Source organism: Penaeus monodon, chromosome 29, assembly GCF_015228065.2.
Source record: "Penaeus monodon isolate SGIC_2016 chromosome 29, NSTDA_Pmon_1, whole genome shotgun sequence".
NCBI classification, from domain to species: Eukaryota; Metazoa; Arthropoda; class Malacostraca; order Decapoda; family Penaeidae; genus Penaeus; species Penaeus monodon.
The window spans coordinates 33,959,102-33,959,419 of NC_051414.1; the positions used below are offsets into that span (position 1 = coordinate 33,959,102).

The 318-nt window shown below is 34.6% G+C and overlaps 1 protein-coding gene across 1 annotated transcript in view; it reads left to right on the forward strand.

Moving 5' to 3' along the window:
* LOC119591851 (glutamate [NMDA] receptor subunit 1-like) overlaps positions 1-318 on the forward strand; it is a 21,804-nt gene that overhangs the window by 513 nt on the left and 20,973 nt on the right. The gene's annotated exons all lie outside the window — the stretch shown is intronic.

Here is a 318-nt window from a genome sequence, read left to right on the forward strand (position 1 = left end):
TATTGATATTTTTAATAAGGCAAAAACGCAATTGAAAAGTTGGTGTTGATTAGCTCAATACAACATTCCAGAAGACCACTGCTGCTTTTTCAAATAATTATCCTCACTAACCTGTTAATTATCAAATAATTATTACCCCCAACATGTCAGAGGACAGATAACTGACATGCTAACCTGCCATTAATTATGACCAACCCTGTAAAAATATAAAAGGTTTACCCCAAATAACTGTCAAAAATTTAGTCATCCCCAGTTTGCAAGTGATTTTATCTCTACACGTTTAGACACGATGAGACACGTTGGGAACTCAAGAATAGG